This window comes from Mauremys reevesii, linkage group 3, assembly GCF_016161935.1.
Source record: "Mauremys reevesii isolate NIE-2019 linkage group 3, ASM1616193v1, whole genome shotgun sequence".
NCBI lineage: Eukaryota > Metazoa > Chordata > Testudines > Geoemydidae > Mauremys > Mauremys reevesii.
The window spans coordinates 22,110,157-22,136,155 of NC_052625.1; the positions used below are offsets into that span (position 1 = coordinate 22,110,157).

At 46.4% G+C, this 25,999-nt stretch overlaps 2 long non-coding RNA genes across 3 annotated transcripts in view; one reads left to right on the plus strand and one right to left on the minus strand.

Annotated features, from left to right (window-relative positions):
* LOC120402028 overlaps nucleotides 1–25,999 on the plus strand; it is an 88,264-nt gene that overhangs the window by 2,276 nt on the left and 59,989 nt on the right. The gene's annotated exons all lie outside the window — the stretch shown is intronic.
* LOC120402029 lies at nucleotides 4,000–25,707 on the minus strand. Its single transcript, XR_005596919.1, has 4 exons — nucleotides 25,602–25,707; nucleotides 10,961–11,065; nucleotides 4,224–4,299; nucleotides 4,000–4,081 (listed from the first exon to the last, which is right to left on the minus strand). It is a non-coding gene; the product is annotated as an uncharacterized LOC120402029 (long non-coding RNA).

Here is a 25,999-nt window from a genome sequence, read left to right on the forward strand (position 1 = left end):
AAAGGCCCTGTATCCGGCGGATTTGGGCGGCCATGCGCCCCAAGCAAGTGCCGCGCCCCCCGGGCGGGGCCGAGAGCGGGCTGCGGGCATGACTGCGCGGGTCGGATGGTCTGGTCGCGGCGCGCTGGCTGGACCTCGCGCCAGCTGGCGGGCGCTGGTCTGGTCGGCGGCGGCTGAGCGCGAGTCGCCGCCTGCTGCGGAGGTCCAGCAGAGCCGCGGGACCAGCGAACCCCGTCCGCAGTCATGGCGGCGCAGGTCCGTTCCCGGGGCTCGTGTGGACCTCGCAGGCATGACTGCGGCAGGTCCACGGCCCATGTGCCCGCTGGCTCTAGAGCCGCCCCTGCCTGTATCATATGTGAGTTGGGAGAAGCTGAGCCAAGGAGCAGAAAGCAGGTTGTTGTCCCTAACTTGGAAGAACTTGGCAGCAGGGTTTTCTTTAAATCTGTACATTTGTGACTGAGTGATTGGTTAATCAGTTAGCTGACTGGCTAGCGGTGATTTCAACAGAGGAAGAATCTGCATGGATTCCAACCGAAGATTCCTACAAGCAGGTGGAGGGAAGATGTTTTTTTGACTCAGCAGACTGATAACCAAATCTAGACAAAGACTCTAACTGAGACTTAGGTGAATTAAACCTAAGCTTTTGGGAACTCTCAGTTTCTTCAGGGACTAAACTGTTCAGATTTTGGTTTATTTTCTTTCTTTATGTTTATGTATAACTGTGAAGACAATGTCTGTGGGTTATAAAACAGCCATGTTATGCTGTAAAAATAGATTTGTTATAAGATTTTATAAAGTTATTTAATTCATTTCTTTAGTTCCTTTTGGGACTTGAATGTGGGAGGGTTGACGCTGTGCAATCCTTGCTGAAAATCTTTAGAGACTGAACTCTGGGTTTCTAGCTGCTTTTCTGTGGGAGTTGGGTTTTTTTTGTTGTTGTTGTTGTTGTTGTTTTTTTTTTAGGCACTGGAGAAGGCAATGAAGTGAACTCTAGCCAGGGGCGGCGGGGGGGGCAGGCCAGCGGCCAGCAGCGCCAAGAGGGGGGGGCCGGGATTGGCTGGCTTTGAGCCGCATGCGGGCGAGGGGCGCGGCAGCCGCGTCCGGGCTCCCGGGACCTCCCGCGCCGGCATGCGGCGAAGCTCCACCGCAAGCCGCCCGCCCGCCGCCGCCGGCCGCAGCAGAAGAGGGGACCCGCCGCGGACTGGGGAAGGGCGGCGCAGCGCTCCGCGCTGCTTGGGGCAGCCTACTTTGTAGAGCCGCCCCTGACTCTAGCCCACCCAAAGGTTACACAAGTATGTGTGTTGGGTGTATTGGGGCATTGCTCAAAGAGGGCAGAGTTAAGGTTGTGTGGGCATTTACCTTAACACTATATTTACTGGGTTTTAGAAGTCTGAGTTTTGCTGAACTCAGCATTCTGAGAGGGCATGAGATATCATTGGGCAACCTTAACTCTGCATTAAGTTTTTGTTCGTTAATTTTTTTTTAAGCAGAAAGAAGTGTTGTTGGTAGGAATTAGTGGTCATTTAGGCAGTGGTGGTTGTTATGTAGGTTTGCAATTGACATGCTGTTGTGGCCAGGTAATGATAATTATATCTAGCTGCTACATAGTGCTTTTCATCAGTAGAGCTCAAAGCACTTTACCAAGAAGGGAAAACATAATTATCCTCATTGTACAGATGGGGAAATTGAGGCACAAAAATGACTTGGGAGGGGTTCTACACATCCATCTACAGCATAGGGGGCTTGGAGAGGTGTGAAGTGGCCAGTCATCTCAATGTGATATTTTCCGATGAATGAGAACACCTTGTTGCAATGAATACAGCCTGAACAATAGCTCTGAGACATAGGAACTTCTCCATTTATCTCAATGGGTGTCCTAGTACCACCCCCTCCACCACACCTACCCCAATGCTAGTGCTTGAGAACCTGTGATATACATCAAGCATGCCTGTTCTCAACTCCTCACCCCAGCCTCAGCAGTGTATTCTTGGTGCATGCTCCCAGCATACCTGTTCTCAGCTCTCCACTCAGCTTTCCAGAGGGGCAGGGCTTCTCCAGATGCTGGTTCACATGGGGCTTCCAGATCTTGGCTCACCTGGGGGCAGGGAGAGGGGCTCAGACATACTAGAGGGATAGAGCATCCCCACATCCTTGCACTCAAATGAGAGGCAGAGAGAGATGCTTGGACACCCACAGAGGGACATCCTCCCACCCCCAGATCCCAGCACACACAGGATGGGAGAATGTGGGGTTGACTGGTGCCAGGACCCCTAATGCCCCGCATTCATCCTGCTACCTGCCTACATATCACCCCTTCCAGTATTTCACCTCTTCCCTCCCGTTTCCCTAATCCCCACATCCTCCCACCAACCGGAGTCCCCATCCCCTATCACACATTCCTATCTATCCCTCTTCCTATAATCTCCCTCTGCTTGCTGCAGCCCCAAAGCCCTCTCCTCCTATTCCCCCACCTCCATTTCCCTCTCCTCTCCCAGCAAGCATTTATGTATGTCATTTATTTTTCTTTTGGAAAATACTTTGGGAGTCTTCTGAATTTTCTGCTTATAGTAGGGTTACATTTCCTCAGCATAACCCCCCTTCTCCCTCGCTAAAACCCTTTGACAGAGGCTGATGGTAGTAACATGTCTACATTTCATTTTCAGATTTCTGCCCAAGGTTGGGTTTGAATTTGCAGTGCTTGAGTGGTGTGCCGGTTTAATTGGCATAATATGTCCCAGCCACACAGAGCCGGTGAATAGCAGATGGCTAGCCACCCTCTTGGGCACTCTATCCGCATGTGACCCGTGTAATCCTTTTGATGGGTGAGCATTAGGCATGACCCTGTCTGTAGAACCTAACTCTTTCTTGAATAGTATTTCCAGTATTGCTGCTCCAACAGGATAGTGGATGGCAAGCACTAGCTGGGTTAGATGTTGAGTGTCTGAGACCCTTTGGGGCCCAATCAGAGCCCTGGCTTGCAAAAAATGTTCATAGAATCTGTCATGCTTAAGGAAAGATGTTTTTGGGGAGACTGTACATCAGGCACCCCATGCTCAAATGGCCCCAAAATTAGCTCATTAACCCTAACCCATGCCCCCATAAGGCACACCAAATTTCAGAGCAATCCAAGTAACCATGCAGATTTTAGAGCACTTAGAAGAGTCATCCATTAAACAAAAAGTGACTCTTAACTTTAGCTATAGTGGAGCCGGCACTCTGCTATAATACGTACTCAGAAATTGTCTTCAAAGAACATGGCTGTGGATATTTAGCCAAGAAAGGGACTTCACTGCTAGCCTGTGGTATGTAATTTTTCTGACTGAGCTGGTTTGCTACTAGTGGCATGAGCTATTCATGTCTAGTACTGACGGTTGTAATTGAATCCTTGCCTGTTTTCAATTGCTTGTTAAGACTTCAGCTTGAACAGCAAGGCTTCTGCTTGAACCAGCGAGAGACAAATAGTGATCATCTTGCCTAGAGAAGTCTCTTAATGTTATGCTCTACTTGGCACCCATGGATTTCCACAAGATTTTCTATATTTTTTTTCACCCCTTCAACGGAAATATCTTTGCAGGAGACTGTACATTACTTAGTTTGGATCCCAGTGGACACTCAGATTAGTGTGTTGAACAGGTCGTTTCCCCCCCATTTCACTCCAAATTGAAGCCAAGATTAATTGTGGTATTCACCAGCTTCTAAAACAAGTTAGGTTATAGAAACTCTCTGTGAGCTCACTGAAGCAGCACTAATCTCATTGCTCTCAATGAGGGTCTCTTTCTTTGATCAACTCATTCTCTCTCAGCAGGCCAAAAAATAGCCACAGGATACCAGTGCTTAGTTTACAATCATGTTAATTTTGCTTCTAGTTTGTCTTTAGCCCTTGGAGATTAATTAATAAAAGTGGTATTTAAATTTACAACCAGTTCTCTTCTAATAATTTGGCAGTATTGTGGCCGGTAGTTTGCTACTTTGATTACCTGAGCCAGTCTTCTGAAAGACTCCTCTGTTCCATTTAAAGCAAGACTTTTCAATAGATGGGGTGCAACCCATAGGTGGGTTGTGAGGGGCTGCTTCTTGATAGCTACCCCGTGGGTTGAAGAAAAAAACCAATTCTTAAAATTTCATGGTCTCCCAGTCCCAGCAGAAGATCATGAGGGGAGGTAAGGAGCTGCTAGTTCTCTCCTTGCTATGCTCCCTCTGACCCACCTCTATTGCACACTTACCCAATCCCAGAGAAATTGTTCATCCTCCTTCTACTCTACTCCCTCTTTCCATACACTGCTCAACTCTGGTGCTGCCCTGTAAAAGAGAAGTCTCTCTCTCAACACACTTCATACACTTCAGAGTAAGAGCAAACTAGGACTGATGATTAGAGAATTGGGAGTTTGATGAAAATCTCTCTTTGCCACATCTCCTCCCTTTAGCATGGCTAGCTTTGGGTTTTTGATAGTAGGATGGATGATACAGCTCCTTCCACACACAAGGTATCTAAACAACAATCCTCCACCCAGACCCTACCAGTTCTTGAAAATCATTGCAACACATAGTTTATGTAGACAGAATCTTTAAAATCTTCTTGCCCAACAGCCCAGGAACCAGGTCTGTTCAATTGAGCACCTCCAGAATAGAATGGAAAACTGATAGAGCATAGGAAGGGGGCTTTGTAATGGTTAGTTACTCAGTAAACGAGTTGTTTCAGGACATGCAGCGAGAAGCTTTAGGTGTGAGGGTAGAAGTTCACATTAATTTGATAATATTTGTGAAACTGAGTGGAACACCTATATGATCTTGATTATTACAATTCTCATAAGTATTCAGTGACCATTGTATTTCTCAATATTAGAAACGGTAGGGGAAGTTTACTGGTGCATGAAATGTATTTCTATATTATGTCATTAGCGTTCATTATTTCTAGAGTGCTGTAAGAGGGGCAGGGGGCAGTGTGATGCTGTTGCAAAAAAAAGCAAGCATGATTCTGGGATGCATTAACAGGTGTGTTGTGAGCAAGACACGAGAAGTCATTCTTCCGCTCTACTCTGCGCTGGTTAGGCCTCAACTGGAGTATTGTGTCCAGTTCTGGGCACCGCATTTCATAAAGTTGTGGAGAAATTGGAGAGGGTCCAGAGAAGAGCAACAAGAATGATTAAAGGTCTAGAGAACATGACCTATGAAGGAAGGCTGAAAGAATTGGGTTTGTTTAGTCTGGAAAAGAGAAGACTGAGAGGGGACATGACAGCAGTTTTCAGGTATCTAAAAGGGTGTCATAAGGAGGAGGGAGAAAACTTGTTCACCATAGCCTCTAAGGAGAAACAAGAAGCAATGGGCTTAAAGTGCATCAAGGGAGGTTTAGGTTGGACATTAGGGAAAAGTTTCTAACTGTCAGGGTGGTTAAACACTGGAATAAATTGCCTAGGGAGGTTGTGGAATCTCCATCTCTGGAGATATTTAAGAGCAGGTTAGATAAAGGTCTATCAGGAATGGTCTAGACAGTATTTGGTCCTGCTATGAGGGCAGGGGACTGGACTCGATGACTTCTTGAGGTCCCTTCCAGTCCTAGAGTCTATGAATCTATAAATCTATGTTTGTTTTTTCTCCGCTATTTGTCTCTTGTCATATGCAAAGATTGTAGCCTCTTTGGACAGGGACTGTCTTTTCATTACATGTATGTATAGTGCCTAGCACAATGGGCCCCTGATTACAGCCTCTAAGTCAGAGGTGGGCAAACTACAGTCTTGTCCTGCCTGGCCCCTGAGTCCCGGCCGGGGAGGCTAGCCCCCAGCCCCTCTCCTAATGTCCCTCCTCTCCCGCAGCCTCAGCGCGCCGCTCTGCCTGTGCTCTGGCCCGCTGCTCCTGCCGGGCAGCATGGCGATGTGGTAAAGGGGTGGGGAGCAGGGAGTCCTGGGAGGCAGTCAGGGGACAGGTAGCAGGGGGCAGTTGGATGGGGCGGAGGTTTTTTTTGTGGGGGGGTCAGTCAGGGGATGGGGAACAGGGGTGGGGATTCAATAGGTGTGGGAGTCCCAGGGGGCCTGTAAGGGGGCAGGGGTGTGGATAGGGGTTGTGGGATCCCTGGGAGGTGGTTAGGGGCGGGGGGTCCTGGGAGGGAGCGGTCAGGGGACAAGGAGCAGGGCGGGGGTTGGATGGGTTGGAGGTTCTGAGGGGGGCAGTCAGGGGACAGGAAGTGGGAGGGGGCAGATAGGGGTTGGGGACCAGGCTGTTTGGGGAGGCACAGACTTCCCTACCCGGCCCTCCATACAGTTTTGCAACCCCGATGTGGCCCTCGGGCCAAAAAGTTTGCCCACCCCTGCTCAAAGTGATAGTGCAGTATTAATAATTCATGGCTCTGACTCCAGCTGCAGTTTGATTACTGTTTTCTGTAAAAAGGGTTGATAATTTGCTAATGGCCAGGGAAAAGTAATGCATCAGACTCAAGTTAACACTGGTAGCAGAGAGGACAAACTAAAAGTTGTGTGGATATAGACGACTAGTTATGACTTCGAATCCCTCATGGCTGGTAGCCTTAGTGTTAGAGGATATTACATTAGAAGTGGACAACCTCCCAGCAAAATCAGGAGAGGGACTTGTTATGTTTCATTTGGAACCAATGACAATGGAAAAAGTAAACTAGACAGGGCTGCCCAGAGGATTCAGGGGGCCTGGGGTCTGTGGCGGAAATTCGGCGGCGGGGGGGCCTTCTGCTCCGGGACCCGCCGCTGAAGTGCCCCGAAGACCCGCAGCGGGGGGCCCCCCGCCACCGAATTACTGCGAAGACCTGGCACTTTGGCGGGGGTCCCACTTCGGCAGTAATTCAGCAGTGGGGGGGGGTCCTTCTGCCCCGGGGCGGAAGGACCCTCCCCCACCTGCTGCCGAAGACCCGGAGCGGAAGAAGCTCCGGGGGCCCAGGCCCTGCGAGAGTTTTCCGGGCCCCCAGAGCGAGTGAAGGACCCTGCTCCAGGGGCCCCAAAAAACTCTCGTGGGGGCCCCTGCGGGGCCCGGGGCAAATTGCCCCATTTGCCCGCCCCCGCTCTCGGAGGCCCTGAAATTAGAAGATAAATGTAATCCAATACAAAAATCTTTTGTTAAAATCAAGTTAAGGTGGAAGGGATTTATCAGTGTTTTTAGTGTATATTACCTTTCAAAAATGTTAGAGCTAAAAAAATAAAAAATAAATAAGAACAACAAAAATAACTTAGAAAATGCGTACCACAAAACTGTCTGCAATTTTTAAACAAAACTGTGAGTTTTAATTTGCCATTCTCTGTGCACTCTTCACTGGAATTAACCCAGTTGTGTCCATGGAGCTTCTAGGATCTGAAGCAAGTCTCCACATCTGTGCAGTGGCCCAAAATGCATGTTATACACAAGGTAGGGAAAGGAGAACATGCCAGGGGACGTGCAAAATTAGGGGATTTTTTGACAGCACTGTTTGCCCTGTTCAACATTTGATCTGTACACTGTTTGATAACTGGTTGTGGTGTAGGTTAATTACTGTTGTTTAGGTGTTCTAGTGGCAGCTGGCTAGCTGGGCAATGCTCTAATATTGTTAGTTTTGTAATACAAATGATGTGATCACTAATCACATCTTATCATGTGTATTTTGAATAATAAAGATAAATACAGGGTATATACAGTAGCAGATTACCCACTGGGCTAACGGGGCCCAAGCCAATTGGGAGGTCCTGGAAAAATGGGCACCCCCGCACCCTGACCCGCTCCATCCACTCATCCAGCGCTCCTGCCAGGGAATGGAGTCAGGGTGTGGGGGCTTGCCCTGCTCCGCCCACCCAGTGCTTTTGCTGGGGAGTGGGGTTGGGGTGTGCAGGGCTTGCCCTGCTTCACCTGCCTGGCACTTCTGCCGGGGAGCAGGGAAAGCCCCCGCACTCCAATTCTGCTCCCCAGCAGGAGTGGGGGGGGGGCCACTTGCTCTGGGCCAGGACCCCAGAAAAGCTTAATCTGCCTCTGGGTATAGAGGTATTTGCTTCCCCCAGAAGGCCAAACCATGGGCACATGAGTTTCCATTTGGAAAGCCTATTCTCTCAAAGCCAGTAATTATTTTAGGAGTACTGTTTATGCCCATCACTTTTGCATAAATCACATGCCTCGTCACTTCAGAACCTCTGCCACCACTTTACCTACAGTTGACTTCCCAACATCAAACTGGTTAACAATGGATCTGTGGCAGTCTGGAGTAGCCAGCTTCCAGATGCTTATAGCAAACCGCTTCTGGTCTGATATGGCTGCCCTCATATGTGTGTTGTGATGCTGGAGGGTCAGGGCAAACAGCTCGCAAAGCTCCAGAAATGTAACTTTCTTCATGCGAAAGTCCTGGACCCACTGCTGGTCATCCCAGGTCCACTTGATGATGTGATCCCACCAGTCTGCACTTGTGGCTCTGCTCCAGAAGTGCCAGTCTATGCAGGGGGCATCTGTGGCTATTCTGAGAGTCATGAGCAGCAGCATCCAGTTGGGATCTTCCATGTCTATATCCTCCTCCTCCTCCTATTTCATCATTAGTTCTGTCAGGTTCCTTCTGTGGGTCAGAAAACACCACCAAAAGGTCCATCCGCATCTCATTTCAGCTCTGCCTGTCTCCTGAAATAGGAGTAAAAGCCCAAGGAAGAGAGATTCTTCAAATGGTGACTCCTCCACGTTGCTGACTCTGGTTGCTGGGAGTGTGCAGACCAAAATGATGGCTCGACAAGATGTGCTGGCAGGCTACAAAAACTTCCTGTGATGTGGGGTGGTCTGAGGGGGAGACAGTTACGTTTTCCCACACAACACCATGGACAAAGTGCTAGAGTGGCCACATTTCAGGAGGGCACTAAGTCGTTTTGGATATGATTGGTTGGACTCAGGTCTGCCTACTGCAGTGTGGACTCTGGGGTCCTGGTGTGAGACCTGGGCTCAAAAATTCTTAACCTGGGGTCTCCAATGAGTGTGGAGAGTCAAGCCCTGGGCTTTCAAACCCAGGGTCCGTGAACTGGGCTTACATTGCAGTGCAGACATACTCATAGTGAGGAACTCTCAAATCCCTGGCTTCCTGCTGTACCTTGGTTGTTTCTTGGGCTTTGAGGAAACCATGGGCGAGATCCTCAGTTGGTGTAAATTAACAAAGCTCCAGGGAAATCAATGGGAGTATGCCAGTTTTCATCAGCTCAGGATCTGGCCCACGATTAAAGGAAAGCTTCAGGAGAATAAAAAATAGTTTCCAAGTATCTGATTGAATGTAAAACAGTAAATCACTAATGAGAACTTCTTATAAATGCTCCTTCTATAAAAAGTTAGATATGAAATTACTGAGCTGGAATCAGACTCATAGTCAGTGTGATTAGGAGGATGCAACCTGCAGGCAGTCAGAGACAGAGCCCTCATCCCACAATGAGCTCTCTGTGGGTGGACACCTGTGTAGGTGGAGTCCTATTGACCTAGAAGATTTCCTCAGCTCTTATTAGGTAAATTCCATATTTGTTCTGGGTTTTTAAAGTTTCTGTTGTTGTTTACTGCGTGCATTCACCAGCTACTTACACGTCTGGTCAATGCCGGAGGTGCAGTGGGACCAAAAAAGTGTAGGCCGGCTCTACAAACTCCAGCTGTTCCCTTTGTGTCTGCCTCCATTTTGTGCTCCCACTCCTGATAGACATAATTGGGATGCATTTGCTGTGTAATTATTATTAAACGATGTGACAAGGAACTTGGGAAGGGAGGAAACAGTTACAGAATAAGGTTATATGGTTACGTAGTTTTATGTGCATATCCTGAAGCTGTTTTACATGTTTGTACATAAATATGTATATATGAACATAGCACTGTTGCCTTGATGACTAGTAAGCAGAGGTCAAGGGGGCAGAGTGCACATTGTATGCAACAAGGAAAGCAGCTCCTCTGTGCTTTCAACCATGTAAAAGTTTCACAGTTCCCCTTCACTGTGTCTTCTTTCAGTTACAAGTAAGGGACCTAATAGCCAGTATGTTATACTCCTCCCTGTCCACCAGGGACTTGTTCAGACCATTGGTTCCATTCCTCAGATCATCCTAGTAGCCCTTCTCTATACCTGTTCTAGTTTGAATTAATCCTTCTTAAACATAGGAGACCAGAACTGTGCACAATATTCCAGATGAGGTCTCACCAGTGCCTTGTGTAACGGTACTAACATCTCCTTATCTCTACTGGAAATACCTTGCCTGATGCATCCCAAGACCGCAGTGGTTCTCAACTTATTACACAATGTGTTACCTGGGCTACAGGGGCTGGGTGGCAGGGCAGCGGAAGCCTGGACCTTGACTCTGGACTCCCACCATGTGGGGCTGGCTGGCTGCCCACCCCAGACCCCCACCACACGGCTGCACCAGTCAGACCCTGGACCCCATGGGGCCGGCTGGCAGCCTCAGACCCCAGGCCCCGCTGGGCGGGCCAGCAGTCCCAACCCGGACCTCCGCTGCACTTGGCCAGCCGGCTGCCCACCCCAGACCCCCTACCACACTGGGGTGACCGGCTGCCCCGACCTCCACTGCGGACCCCAGCACGTAGGCCAGCCTTTAGCACACAGCTGAACTGGGCTGCAGCTGTGTGCTAATTGGGCTGTATGCAGCCCATGGGTTGAGAACCGCTGGTCTAGTTAGAGCAGCAAAGAGTCCTGTGGCACCTTATAGACTAACAGACGTATTGGAGCATGAGCTTTCGTGGGTGAATACCCACTTCGTCGGATTCAGTCTAGTTAGTATCCTGCCTCTAGCAGTAGCCTAGTGCCCCAAAGGAAGGCAGGACAAAAATGCATCTAGCCAGCGGGTATAAACTATACATAAGGGACACATTACTCCATGATTCCTGCATGTATCCTGAATCTCAGATGTTGTACTAGGGAGAAATTTTGCATCCTGTTGGTTTTTTTTTTTTTTTTGCTTGCACAGCTGTTAATTTTGTTATCTCAGATTTTTAGCTCTAGCCCTAGTAAAGTCTGAATTACCTGTGCATTGAATTCCATGGGTTGTCTGTGCAGTGCAAAAAACACTGTTCCCCTTTATTGGTGCTGCCTGTTAACTTCATTAAAAGTCCTCTTGTTCTTGTATTACTTAACATTGTAAAAAGGAAAGACAAATCAGTTTTCACTATGGCCTTCATAATTCTAAATTCCTCAATCAAATCCCCCTTTGCACTTCTCCATTCCAAGCTAAATAACTTTAACTTTTGCACTCTACTTCTAATCACAGAAGTACCATATTGAGCTAATGAATCTCCAACTGTTGCCTGCAAATGTGCTGCTTTGGGGAAAGCAGTGAGCAGCTTTTTTAAACCCACCAACCCACATTTCTTCTGCTCTGGTCCCTATACAGCTGGTCATAGGAACAGCTCATGAATATAAAGCTACTTAAAGCATGTGAACAATCCCATCTCTGGTCAGCAAAGTCCCTTAAGCACATGCTTAAATTTATGCACATGCCTTAGTGCCTTCCTCAACACAGAGGGATTATTTATGTGCTTGAAGTTAGGCATGTATTTCAGTGTTTGGCTAAACTGAGACCTTAGGAAGCAGCTCAGAGGTTCAAACCTTTATTTCTTTGCAACACATAATTCAGCTGGGAGGACCTGTATGCCATCTCCACAGAGCTCCAGTGGATCCCCCTCCACAAGGAATATGTAGGCTTCTGGTAAGTGACAACAGGTAAGGGGAGCAATCAGGAGAGAGGAGCTAAAATAACCCCCACAACCAAGGAAAAGTATAAAATTAAATAAAAAGAAGTCAAAAGAGAGAGGAAAAAAAACAAGGAGGAGAAGGGGAAAAAAGAATGTGAACGGAAAGGGGTTGGAGAGGGGCTCCAACAGAAAAGAAAGTAGGGAACTACTGAAATATAGGGCCTGATTCTTATGTACACTAAGGTCACTTTCCACTGTGCTAGCAATGCAAAGGGGGCATTAGAGGGTATATAAATACAATTTACCCTCACTTTAAGACTCCTTTGCACCACCAGAATGGTGTAAAATGGCCATAGTGTACCTGAGAATCGGGCCCACAGAATTCAGGTGCTATAACTCAGTGCATCCCTACTGTATGTGTGTCAGTCACTTTTAGATTTGTACCATTCTGTTCCATCCACATCCTGTTAAATAATGTATATTTGCTTTTTTTCTTTTAGGGAACACGATTCCAATTTAATCTAAAACCTTCCACGTAATCTACTTGCTGTCTGTGATAATGTAATAAAAAGGGAGGTGTTTGCAGTGTAAATGCCTGTACATTGCTTTCCAATGTACTGTATTATTGTTTTTCAAGTAATCTCTTTCTTGATGCAGTAGGAATTTGTCAGTAGATAAGGTTTCCATCTTTGAATCACTTTGTTTTCCTTAAGGAGCTCTTGTTTAATCGATGAGAACTAGATATGGTAGCACCTCTTGGGATGGTTCAGTTCACTGTTCAAAGGCAAGTCTCTTGCAGCTCTGCACTTTGCTATTTTATACAGTAATATTTCATTCTTTGCAGATATTTAGGGAACAGTATTAATTAATTTGCGCATAGTTGTTTTTAATTATGTTCTCCTCTGACAAGCTTTGGGGATGTTTTATTATAGTGTGAGGCTGGGGACAGGTACAAGATTAAAAAGTCACACTTCAACACTTTTTGTACATACTTTTCTGTCTTTGCTACATAACTTGTGCAAACAACCAGCATTTACAGGGATTAAAGAGAGTTACATAGCTAAATCCATATGCACCCTAATGAAGAACAAATTCTGGCAGAAGAGCCACATGGACATAGGTATGAAAATAAAGGAGTATGTCAATTTAAGATAACTGAAAACTGCAACACACTGAAAATACATGATGCTGCAATTGTGCCTGAGGGGATAAAAACAGACATGTATCCCCATGTGTCCTATAGGTGAATGTATGGCACAGGGAAAAGGAGTGTTGTTTATTTACAAATGGATGTGGCCCATGTCTGCACCAATATCCAATTTGACAAACCACAGCTTCCTTCTCTCGATGGATCATTGATTTGCTTTTTTTAATGTATGTAGTGGCACCTATGGACTATGGGAATGTGTGCTAATAACAGGGAATAATAACAAATACATCTTGTAGCTGTTTGTGTATCATTGGTTGCAATGATTCCCTGAATAAGACAAGTGGCTCTCTATTGGGATGATTTTTTACTGAAGAGAACCCCAAAGTACTTCAAAGGTATTTCAAAAACTGAAAACTCTTCTAAGTCTTGGGGATTGTCTATTAACACCTGATTTAGAGATCTGAACCATAATCTGGGTAATCATCATACATTATCCATCTTTGTTTTCCCCATGATTTTTATAATCACTTTGGGCCAAATCCTGAGCCCTGTGCAAAACTTATTAACAGGGAAGAGTGCAGGGATTCTCAGTGGGAGAATGGAAGCTTTTCTGCTCCCCACACTGCAGAGTACCCATTGTGGGGCTTCTCCATGGCTGTTAATGCACCCTAAAGGTTGCAGTAGTATCTGCAGCCTCTATCGCTGCCTTCATGGGAGGTTTTGGCGTGTGGTCTAATTGCCACACACCCGTTGCTTCCTGAAATTGCCTCTGATCGCAGTGGCATGGAGAGTTACTACAAAACACTGCTCTGTACTGCATGGCAGGGGCAGAGTGCCTCTGGATGGACTTCACAGCTGGGAGCTTCCAGCAGCAGAACTGTAGAGGCTCTGCTGTTCTGAGGCATTTTGTGATTCTTAAGGTAGAAACATACAGGCTGATTTTCATCCTGGCCTTAAATGAGTCTCCCTGTTTGTGCCTACAATATAGTGGTGCCAATACTTGCAGGCACAATTTAGGTAAATTTTTAGATGTCAAAGTAGTAGTGTTATCAAGTACCAAGACATCTAATAGACCTAAATTACACCCACAGATGCAATTTTTCATCAGAGGAAAAAGAGAGCCGACTTGTCAAATATCTCACTCATTGATGCAAATTCCATAATGTGGAGGCAAGGTGTTCACATGGGAAGTCCCTCTTCTTTGCATCTTTTAAAAAAATGTCTTCCCCCTGTATAGCTTTTGTAGCACTATAGAAGGTTTTGTCTTAAAACCTCTCCTATTGGTTGGGATTAAAGTAATATTTACTGTTAATACAGAAACAGAACAGGAGCTACTGACTTGCTGCCTTGAATCTCAGCAACCAGATATTCAGTTCCATCCCTCTAGACCAGATAAAAGGATTTGTAGAACCAGGAATTAAATATAGGTCTAAACTGAAAAACACTGATCATGGCCACTGCAATTACTATGCACAGAAGCTCATGGCTTCTGGTGCTGGGCCTTCCTGTGGAGGACCAGAATACCATCCAGGACCTCCCCTTTGGCTGTGCTGGTCTTTTTTGCAGAGCAGACAGACTCACGGCTGCACAGTTTGAAGGATTCTAGGGCAACCCTTAAGTCCTTGGGAATCCACACCCCGGCTCCGCAGAGGAAGTCCTTCAAGCCCCAACCTCCCCAGCACTTCTACTTGGGGAGCATGAGGCAGGACTTCAATAGAAGGAGGGGCAGGAACAGGAGGAGGAGGCCATCAAGATCCTCTTCTTATCAGGGCCATGGTTCATCCAAACAGCCTCCTGGCCCTAAGCCTAATTTTTGAAGGTGTGCCCGAGGACAGAGCACCAGTCCATCTCCCGGATCCTTCTCCCCACTTTGCGAACCGTCTGTCCCAGTTCTCCGTGCCTGGGCCCAGACTACCTCAGATGGCTGGGTTACTGAGCACGGTAGAGGTGGAATATTCTATTCAATTCTGTTCCTGCCCTCCCATCCCCATTCCCCATCCCTCTTCAGGGACCCCTCTCATGAGCAGCTCCTTTTACAGGAGGTGCAATTGCTCCTTGCTCTCGGGGCAATAGAGGAGGTTCCTCAGGAGTTCAGGGGAAAAGGGTTCTACTCCCGACACTTCCTCATACCCAAAGCCAAGGCCAGGCTCAGAGCTATCCTAGATCTGCGAGACCTCAATGTATTCATAAAGAAAGTGAAGTTTTGCTTGGTCTCCCTGGCCTCCATCATTCCTTCCCTGGTACACCACCCTCGACTTGAAAGACACATACTTCCACATCTCCATCATCCAGGATGATTTCTCTGGTTTGTGGTCAATGTCCAGCACTACCAGTTTACCGTGCTCCTGTTCGGGCTCTCGGCAGCCCCTTGGGTATTCACAAAATGCATGGCCGTCATGGTGGTCTTCCTCTGCAAAAATCGGGTCCAAGTCTTCCCGTACCTGGATGACTGGCTCATCAAGGCCAGGTCGCAAGTACAAGTGGAGGAGCACCTGGCCCTCACTCATGCCACCTTTCTCAGGTTGGGCCTCATGCTGAACGTTCCCAAGTCCACACTGACCCCAATGCAGAGGATAGCATTCATTGAGGCTCTCCTGGACGCCACACAAGCCAGGGCATCCCTGCCCAAGGCCCACTTCCAAGCTGTCAGGGACATTATTGAGAACCTCCGCTGATTCCCCACAACCATTGCTAGAAACTGCATGAAACTGTTGGGGCATATTGCAGCCTGCACTTATGTGGTCCAGAATGCCAGGTTGCGTCTCCATCCCCTACAAATGTGGCTGGCACAGGTATACAAGCCCAGTCAGGACTCTCTGGACAAAATAGTCACACTTCCCTCTCAGGCTCTAGAGTCCCTTGGTTGGTGGTTGCAGGCTCGGGTGGTCTGCGGGGGAGTACCCTTTGCCAAACCACAGCCCTCACTAGAGTTAGTCATGGATGCCTTGGCGCTGGGTGGAAGCACACCTGAGCACTATCAGGACACAGGGCAGGTGGTCCCAGGCACAACTATTGCTGTATATCAATGTCAGAGAGTTGAGGGCGGTCCATCTGGCATGCCAGGCATTCCAAGCTCACCTTCATGGCAACTGTGTGTTGGTACTGACGGACAACACCACAGCGATGCTCTTTATAAACAAACAGGGTGGTGTTCGCTCTTCTCCCCTGTGCCAGGAAGCCCTCAACCTGTGGGACTTCTGCGTCGCCCATTCCGTCCACCTGGAGGCGTCATATCTGCTGGGAGCTCAGAACGAGCTAGTAGACCGGTTCAGCCGCTCATTCAATGGGCACAAATTGTCCCTTAGAGTGGATATTGCCCTGGACATCTTCTGGAGGTGGGGCTTTCCCCACTTGGACCTATTCGCGACATGGAGCAACAGGAAGTTTCAGCGCTTCTGCTCCTTCCTGAACCACAGCCCAGGTTCCATCATGGATGTGTTTCACCTGTCATGGGCGAATCATCTATTGTACATGTCCTCCTCAAAGTCTGCCTGGACAGGGCCTCGTTGATCCTCATAGTGCCAGCGTGGACCTGCCAACACTGGTTCACCACGCTGTTGGACCTATCAGTGAACAGGCCTTTAGCCCTTCCCCCGTTCCCGGACCTCATCACACAAGACCACGGCAGATTACGACATCCCAACCTGGAGTCCCTCCACCTCATGGCGTGGAAGCTCCATGGTTAAACCAGTCTGAACGTCAGTGCTCCAACTCAGTTCAGGAGGTCCTTCTCGGAAGCAGGAAGCCCTCTATTTGAGCCATTTACCTCACCAAGTGGAAGCGGTTATCGATTTGGTCTATGCAGAAGGGTACTCCTGCACTATGAGCCTAGATCCCGTTTATTTTGGACTATCTGCTCGACTTGAAATGGCAGGGGTTGGAGACCTCTTCGATCAGGATTCACTTGACCGCCATTTCTGCTTTTCACTCAGGGGTGGAGGGTAGGTCGGTCTTTGGAAACCCGATGGCAAGCTGCTTCCTCAAGGGGCTTGATAGACTGTATCCTCAGGTGAGGCAGTCTCTTCCTCCTTGGGACCTCAATCTAGTCCTCTCCAGGCTTATGGGTACCCCCGTCCCCACTTTGAGCCCATGGTGACATATTCCTTGCTCTAGCTATCTTGGAAGGTAGCTTTCCTCATGGCCATCACCTCAGCCAGAAGCTGAACTTGAGGCACTGACATCTGAGCCCCCTTACACTGTCTTTTATAAAGACAAGGTGCAACTAGGCCCACGGCCCGTGTTTCTCCCTAAGGTAGTCTCTCAATTCCATAAATGAGGACACTTTCCTACCAGTGTTTTTTCCCAAGCTGCATGCCAATAACAGAGATCACATGCTTCATTCCTTGGATGTGAGATGCACCCTGGCTTTCTATATTGAGTGCAAAAAGCCATTTTGGAAGTCCCCACAGCTCTTCATTGCTGTTGCAGAGAGGATGGAAGGGCTTCCGATCTCCTCCCAATGCATATCATACTGGATCATGTCGTGCATCAGGACTTGCTATGACTTGGCCAAGATTCCAGCCCCGACATTGATGGCACACTCTACAACTGCCACTTTTGTAGCTCAAGTGCCCATTCAGGATATATGCAGGGCAGCCACATGGTCCTCTATCCATACCTTCACCTCGTATTATGCAATTTCGCAACTGTCCAGAGAGGATGCAGCGTTTGGCAGGGCAATCTGCAACCAGATGAACTCTGACCCCTCCTCCAAGAGTACGGCTTGGGAGTCACCTAATTGGAATGGACATGAGCAAGCACTTGAAGAAATAAAAACGGTTACCTACCTCTCTTAACTGTTGTTCTTCGAGATGTGTTGCTCATATCCATTCCAATACCCACCCTCCTACCCTCTGTTGGAGTATTCCAGCAAGAAGGAACTGAACAGGTGGCAGGTCAGCAGGGACCTATATAAACCACCATAAAGGCGCCACTCCAGGGGGCTCCACACCGACCTGGCGGGTACCGCTAGAGGAAAAACCTTCCAACAATTGTGCATGTGACATGTGCACACCTAATTGGAATTGACATGAGCAACACACCTTGAAGAACAACAGTTATGAGGGGTAGGTAACCATTTCTTTTCTGGTAAACAGAGGGGCATAGTAAGTGCAGCTTGTGCAGCCACTGATTCAATCCCTTTGATATTGACTAGATGATCTTGAGAATTTTCAAAATATTATGAGTTTAATTTCAGCAAAGCAGAGTTCATTTGTGATAAAGAGATTTCTAGAAGCCAATTCATTATGTCTATAGAAAAACCTAAAATTTCTAATCTTTGACAAAATATGAGAACAGACTTTTCTGAGTTGGCAGTAAATCCCAGAGCTGATAGTGAATGCTAAACACACTGAATATGAAAAGAGAAGATCTCCTTGGAACTTGCTGCCAATAATATATTCTCTAAGTCAAAGAATAATCTCATCCCTAAGCTACTTAATAATGAAAGAGTGGTCAGAGAAGCATAGCATTGAATGTTCTTGGAGCTCTAAAAGGGCTAAAATGATTTAAATTAATTTTCTAAATCTATCCAGTGATGATTATCTCTGAATACAGCCCTACTTTAGAAAACCAGAAACCAAACTAAGTATAAATGTGAATAATATTTAGGAAAGAGAAGGGTAAAACCTCTTATAGCAGCATTAGGGAAGGGAGGTAACAAATACAAACCACTATAAGCTGCTAAAAGCCTGGGAAGCATAAGGAAGTCAATAAATATATAAAAGGACCTGTAGAACCAGGAATTAAAGATAGGTCTAAACTGAAAATTGCAAAAATGAATGCCCTGCTGAAGTTTGGCGTGGGGTGGTATGAGTCCACATCGAGATTGGAATTGCAGTTAATCTGAATTTATTTCCTCCATGTTCCACTACAGCTAAAGCTCTACGGTCTATTGGGGAGCAAGAGGGATGAATGGATGTTAGGGAGATTCCCAAACCTGAGCTGGCTTTTGTAGGTGACAAATCTGAGGAACTGTCACAGATTGAAGTGTCACTAGAGGAGGTTTTGGAATTAATTGATAAACTCAACATTAACAAGTCACCGGGATCAGATGGCATTCACCCAAGAGTTCTGAAAGAACTCAAATGTGAAGTTGCGGAACTATTAACTAAGGTTTGTAACCTGTCCTTTAAATCGGCATCAGTACCCAATGACTGGAAGTTAGCTAATGTAACGCCAATATTTAAAAAGGGCTCTAGAGATGATCCCGGCAATTACAGACTGGTAAGTCTAACGTCGGTACTGGGCAAATTAGTCGAAACAATAGTTAAGAATAAAATTGTCAGACACATAGAAAAACATAAACTCTTGAGCAATAGTCAACATGGTTTCTGTAAAGGGAAATAGTGTCTTACTAATCTATTAGAGTTCTTTGAAGGAGTCAACAAACATGTGGACAAGGGGGATCCGGTGGACATAGTGTACTTAGATTTCCAGAAAGCCTTTGACAAGGTCCCTCACCAAAGGCTCTTATGTAAATTAAGCTGTCATGGGATAAAAGGGAAGGTCCTTTCATGGATTGAGAACTGGTTAAAGGACAGGGAACAAAGGGTAGGAATTAATGGTAAATTCTCAGAATGGAGAGGGGTAACTAGTGGTGTTCCCCAAGGGTCAGTCCTAGGACCAATCCTATTCAATTTATTCATAAATGATCTGGAGAAAGGGGTAAACAGTGAGGTGGCAAAGTTTGCAGATGATACTAAACTGCTCAAGATAGTTAAGACCAAAGCAGATTGTGAAGAACTTCAAAAAGATCTCACAAAACTAAGTGAGTGGGCAACAAAATGGTAAATGAAATTTAATGTGGATAAATGTAAAGTAATGCACATTGGAAAAAATAACCCCAACTATACATACAACATGATGGGGGCTAATTTAGCTACAACGAGTCAGGAAAAAGATCTTGGAGTCATCGTGGATAGTTCTCTGAAGATGTCCACGCAGTGTGCAGAGGCGGTCATAAAAGCAAACAGGATGTTAGGAATCATTAAAAAGGGGATAGAGAATAAGACTGAGAATATATTATTGCCCTTATATAAATCCATGGTACGCCCACATCTCGAATACTGTGTATAGATGTGCTCTCCTCACCTCAAAAAAGATATTCTAACACTAGAAAAGGTTCAGAAAAGGGCAACTAAAATGATTAGGGGTTTAGAAAGGGTCCCATACGAGGAAAGATTAAAGAGGCTAGGACTCTTCAGCTTGGAAAAGAGAAGACTAAGGGGGGATATGATAGAGGTATATAAAATCATGAGTGATGTTGAGAAAGTGGATAAGGAAAAGTTATTTACTTATTCCCATAATACAAGAACTAGGGGTCACCAAATGAAATGAATAGGCAGCAGGTTTAAAACAAATAAAAGGAAGTTCTTCTTCATGCAGCGCACAGTCAACTTGTGGAACTCCTTACCTGAGGAGGTTGTGAAGGCTAGGACTGTAACAGGGTTTAAAAGGGGACTGGATAAATTCATGGTGGCTAAGTCCATAAATGGCTATTAGCCAGGATGGGTAAGAATGGTGTCCCTAGCCTCTGTCCGTCAGAGGATGGAGATGGATGGCAGGAGAGAGATCACTTGATTATTGCCTGTTAGGTTCACTCCCTCTGGGGCACCTGGCATTGGCCACTGTCGGTAGACAGATACTGGGCTAGATGGACCTTTGGTCTGACCCGGTACGGCCGTTCTTATGAAAAGTGGGTGAGGTTGATGGGAAAGGCATGTTGTTTTGAAATGCTGAGGGTTTTTAAGCTGTGGGATTTTAGGAGGACCTTCCTATTTAGAGCCTACTTCCTGTGTATATTTTTATAATGTTAGTAGATGAGTCTAGACAAGTGGTTCTCAAACTGATTTGATCGTGTCCCCCTTCTGTGTGTCTGTAGTAGTTTATTCCCCCACCCCCACTACACAAGTACATATACTGAAAAAAAATCAACACTCAACTCTTACTATTAACAACAGTAAGCATTGATTCAAACAGAGCCAAGGATCCATTGTAGTAAGAGCAAAAGCAAAACTGTGGTTGTGGTCAGTGCTTACACTTAAATGTGCACACCAGATCGTAGCAAATGGATTAACGTATAGAGGGCAACAACTTTGTATAATGCTATGCAAGCTTAACAGAAATCTGTCAAAATGCACAATGCCATCTAGGATCAAATGCACAGCACCATATGAGGAGCTGATATGTCTGGAGGAATCAGCTTTGTTATTTATTGCTGTGGGTAAAATGTGCTCAATATGTTTTTTGTCCCCTAAAACGTCCCAACCCCACTTCCCCCTGGCATGCCTGCCCCCCCCCCCACATCTGAGAACCTATGGTCTAGAGCATTGGAAGAAACGTTAAAAAAAAATCTAACTATATATTAAATCAAATCAAGGTAAAGTAAATAAATAATGAACTCTGAAGTTTGGTTTTTGTGACTGTTGGATTTAGCCAGTCATATCTGTATGTTAGAACCCACTCCTAAAAGAGGCTGAGTGCTTATTTGTGTTATATCTGTGTTATAATCACTTGAGGCCAGACAGCTAATAAAACTACCATTTATTTACAGACACAGAGCTCACCTAACCGGCCGAAGCTGTCTGGGCTATCCCCTAATAATCTAACTCAGTTGCCATAGGAACAAAAACCATGACAACCAAATACACAACATATTCCTCCCCCCCCAATAAGAACATCCCCTAAATAAAACACACACTAGACTAGAGAAGGAGGGTAGACTGCCTCCATTCCCGGCTAAATCTTGGGGATTATTTTACCCCATAACCGTGGGTTCGCCCTAGCTAAAGATCCAGCCGATGAGGAGGCCTTCTGTCTCTAGGTGGATTACGGCGAACTTCTGGTGGTGTTGCACCCGAAAGTACCCTGGGCTCAGGATCTGCAGCACGAACGAGTGAGGAGGTGGTATCAGCTTGTGCTGGGCAAAGGGGTATCTCAGCCATCGACAGTAATGGAGGAGAACAGTCAGGAACATGTGATTCATGATTCGGTGTCTCACCAGAAGAGGTGAAGTCAGACCACTCAACTGCAGATGTGTCCTGAGGACTGGCATGACGTGGCAACAGCTGATCTACATGTCGCCGCCAGCTAAGATTCTCTGCAGTCCGGACTGTGTAGGAAACAGGTCCTGTTTGAGTGATGATCGTGGCAGGGACCCATTTAGCTCCAGAAGTATAATTCCGAGCCAAAACTGGCTGTCCCGAGCTAAAGGTTCGGTCTTTTGCTCTGGGTGCCCATCTAATGACTTGATATTGCTGCTGACGTTGCACAATTTGTCGGGGTTCAGAAGGTTTCAGCAGATCAAAGCAAGTGCGTAGCTGTCGTCCCATCATTAGAAAGGCTGGGGATGCCTTGGTCGTAGCATGAGGTGTTTTTCTGTAGGAAAGTAAGAAGGTATCCAGACGCTTTTTAATGGAGTGTTGTCCACTTGCTGATTTCAAAGCGTGTTTCATTGTCTGCACAAATCTTTCAGCTAATCCATTGGTGGATGGATGATATGGTGCTGAAGTGATGTGGTGTATCCCATTTGCCTTCATAAAATTTTGAAACTCTTGAGAGACGAACTGCGGTCCATTGTCGCTCACAAGTTGTTCTGGCAGACCGAAACGACTAAAGAGTCCTCGTAGTTTTTGGATAGTACTCTCTGCAGTAGTGGACTGCATTATAGAGACTTCTGGCCATTTAGAATAGGCATCTACTGCCACCAAGAACATGCTTCCTTCAAGAGGGCCAGCGAAGTCAATGTGAATACGTTGCCACGGGTCTTCAGGCCAGTCCCATGGGTGTAGGGGTGCCCACTGGGGTGCACTCCTCACACCCTGACATGACATACAAGCTTTTGCCTTCTCTTCAATAGCACTGTCCAATCCAGGCCACCAAAAATAGCTTTGTGCAATTTCCTTCATGCGCACTATTCCACAGTGACCGGAATATAGCTGTTCTAACATCTGTGATCTCAGTGGTGGTGGAATAATGACACGTCTCCCCACAACAAACAACCAAATTGGACCGATAACTCCGTCCTCCTGGACATGTAGGTAACAAGGTCAGGTGAGACCGGAGAGGTTTGTCGAGATTTTCCATGCATCACCAGGTCCATAACTTGGGACAATACTGGGTCAACGCGAGTTGCCTTCTTTATCTGTGTAGCAGTGATGGGTGTATTCTCTACCTGTTCAAAGTAGATTTCCTTTTGGGCACTATCTTGATGTTTGACCGGCAAAGGCAACCTTGAGAGGCCATCTGCATTGCCGTGCAGAGTGGATTTCCGATATTTGATTTCATATGTGTGTGCTGAAAGTAGCAATGCCCAATGTTGCATATGACTAGCAGCTAATGGGGGAATGCCTGTGTAGGGTCCAAAAATTGACGTCAGAGGTCGATGGCCTGTGAGAAGAGTAAACTTCCGCCCAAACAGGTATTGATGAAACTTCCAAATTCCAAAAACAATTCCTAATGCCTCACATTCGATTTGGGCGTAGTTAGTTTCTGCTTTGCTTAGAGTGCGTGAAGCAAAAGCAATAGGTCTTTCTTCTCCCAAAGGCATAATGTGTGACACGACTGCTCCCACTCCATAAGGGGAGGCATCGCAGGCCAATTGTAGGGGTAAGGATGGATCAAAGTGCATTAGAACTTCAGAATTTAGCAATGCATTCTTAGCTTTGTTAAATGCAACATCACAGGCTTCAGTCCACTTCCAGGCCTTGTTCTGCCCAAGGAGCTTGTGAAGTGGTTTTAGCAGTGTGGCTAACTGTGAGATGAACTTTCCATAATAGTTCAGTAGTCCTAGAAACGAGCACAGCTGGCTTACATTTTGAGGTGGGGGAGCCTCCACAATAGCCTTAACTTTTGCAGGGGCCTTATAAAGACCCGCAGCATCAGTGATGTGTCCCAAATATTCAACAGAGGGCTGGAAGAATTCACACTTGTCTTTGCGAACTCGTAGGCCATACTCTTCCAGTCTTTGTAGGGTAGCCTCTAAATTTTTTAAGTGATCCTCTTCATTTCTTCCAGTGACCAGGATATCATCCAGATAGCACTGAACTCCTGACAAGCCACACAAAATCTGGTCCATAGCTCTCTGGAACAGAGTGGGAGCAGACGTTATTCCGAAGGGTAGGCAACAGTATCGATAAAGCCCCTTATGAGTCACAATAGTCAACAGCTCTTGGGACTTTTCATCGACGTGCATCTGTAAATATGCTTGACTCAGATCAATCTTACTGAACTTTTGTCCCCCCCCAGCCAGGCCTGCGAAGAGGTCATCGATGTGGGGAAGCAGATATTGCTCTGCACATAACACTGGGTTGACAGTGACTTTAAAATCACCGCAAATCCGGAGGGAGCCATCTTTCTTCACTATTGGAATGATAGGAGTGGCCCATCGGCTATGGATAACTGGTATTAGGACTCCATTGGTGACCAGGCGCTCCAGGTCTGCTTCAGCTTTTGACCTGATGGCATATGGCACAGTTCGGGCTTCCAGATATTTTGGTGGACTGTCAGGTTTAATGTTCAATGTCACAGTGATTCCCTTCATACTTCCCAGATCCTCTCCAAAAACAGCAGCATGTTTCCTTAGTATAGGGGTAAGATTGGTTTCTTCTTTAGTCATCTGGTGCACTTCTGCCCAGTTCAGCTGAATCTTCCCAAGCCAAGACCTACCCATTAAGGCTGGGTAATTACTTCTCACCACAAACAGTGGCAATTTAGCAGCCCGTCCATTGAGCTCCACCTTAACATCAATATGGCCAACATGGGCACAGCTTCTCCCGTATACATCTTCAGAACAGTTTTTGTTGCCTTAAGTGGAAGATGCTGTAGCTTTTCTTTATACACAGTCTCGGAGACCAGCGAGACAGCTGCACCGGTGTCCAGTTCCATGAGTATAGGTTTGCCATCCAACAACGGGGTTAGCCAGTATTCATGTGAGCCCACTGCCAAAGACAAAACATGCAGTGACACTTCCTCTTGCGATGAGGTGTCACCTTGATCATCCAGGGTCTGCTCTAGGGTATGCAGGGTTCCTCGTTTTGTCGGCCAGACCACAGGCCTCTTTTTCTTTTGTTTATAGGCACACTCAATGTGTCCCTTTTGGCCACAGTGTCGACACACCAGGTCCTTACACCAGCATTCTGATGCCTGGTGACCCAGCTTACCACAGTGGTAACATTCCTGACCCTGCACAGTTTTGTGGGTAGGTTCTTGTGACACTTTTTGCACCCTAGGGGATGCACCGATGTATCGCGCCTCCCTTGTAGCCAGTTCCATGGAGACAGCAATATCAACAGCCTTCTGTAATGTCAGCTGAGCCTCTGTCAGTAGGCGCTTCCATATAGCTTCACTGTACAGGCCACACACTAACCTGTCACGCAGGGCATCATGTAACATCTCCTTAAATTCACAGTGTTCTGCTAGCTTTTTTAAAATTGCTACAAATTGTACAACTGTTTCATCTTCTTTTTGGTCTCTTTTGTGGAACCTGTATCTTTCAGCAATTACCAGTGGTTTGGGGGAAAAATGGGACCCCAGGACTTCCACAATGTCACTGTAAGATTTAGTCTCAGGCTTAACAGGGTGTAGTAAGCTGCATAGCAGGGAGTAGGTTTTAGCCCCTACAACACTTAAGAATATTAGCACCACCTTCTCTTCTGTAATGTCATTTGCAATAACAAAAATCTCAAAACACTCAGTATACACATGCCATTGCACTATATTCTCATCAGAAGGTTCCAGTGGCCTGGTCAGAGTAGCCATGATTTTTAGTTTCACTTTCACAGTCAGTGCAAACAAGCAGGTTTTTTGTTTGTTTGTTCTTTACCTTGACTTCTACTTCCTTTTGTTACTGGAACAGCACTGGAATCCCATCTATCGTCGCCACTTGTTATATCCTTGGGGGCAGCCGGTTTAGGAAGAAATCACTTGAGGCCAGACAGCTAACAAAACTACCATTTATTTACAGACACAGAGCTCACCCAAGCGGCTGAAGCTGGCTGGGCTATCCCCTAATAATCTAACTCAGTTGCCATAGGAACAAAAACCATGACAACCAAATACACAACAATTTGCTTTAACTGAGATTTCCAGAGGAGGGCACTCAGCATTTCTCAGGTTATGCTTAGGGCCATATAGGATCTGACGCTTAGATGATGGATGGAGAACCTTTAGGAAAGGTGACCTCCTTTAACTGCAGAACCTTAATTTGCTCACAGAATAGCA